This window comes from Chaetura pelagica, unplaced genomic scaffold (genome assembly GCF_000747805.2).
Source record: "Chaetura pelagica isolate M959 unplaced genomic scaffold, ChaPel_1.0 scaffold1222, whole genome shotgun sequence".
NCBI lineage: Eukaryota > Metazoa > Chordata > Aves > Apodiformes > Apodidae > Chaetura > Chaetura pelagica.
Window position 1 is genome coordinate 409,043 of NW_009952494.1, and position 409 is coordinate 409,451.

General features: G+C 69.4%; 1 protein-coding gene across 1 annotated transcript in view; it reads right to left on the bottom strand.

The window, feature by feature from the left end:
- SIDT2 (SID1 transmembrane family, member 2) overlaps nt 1-409 on the bottom strand; it is a 10,087-nt gene that overhangs the window by 6,377 nt on the left and 3,301 nt on the right. The gene's annotated exons all lie outside the window — the stretch shown is intronic.

The window sequence follows — 409 nt, forward strand, 5'->3', positions numbered from 1 at the left end:
CGTGGGGACCCCCGGGGAAGCCCCTGCTCCATGGGGCGCTCCTGCTTCCGACGGGACCGCTCGGGGAGGGTCCCTACCCCGTGTGGCAGCCCTTGCCCCGTGTGAGACCCTACAGGGGAAGCTCCGTCCCACAGGGGGGCCCCTGCCCCATGTAAGACCCCCCAGGGGAAGCCCTATCCTATAGGGGAGGGCCTGCTCGCTGTGGGACCCCATGCGGGAGCCCCTGCCCCATATATGACCCCATAGATGAAGCCCCTGCTCCATAGAAGAGCCCCTGACCCATCTAGGACCTCCTAGGGGAAGACCCTTCTCCACAGGGGGTGGTTGTCCCATATGGGACCACCCAGGGGAGCCCCCGCTCCGCAGGGCAGTGTCCAGCTGCGGGGGCCGGGCAGGGCCAGCCCCCCGG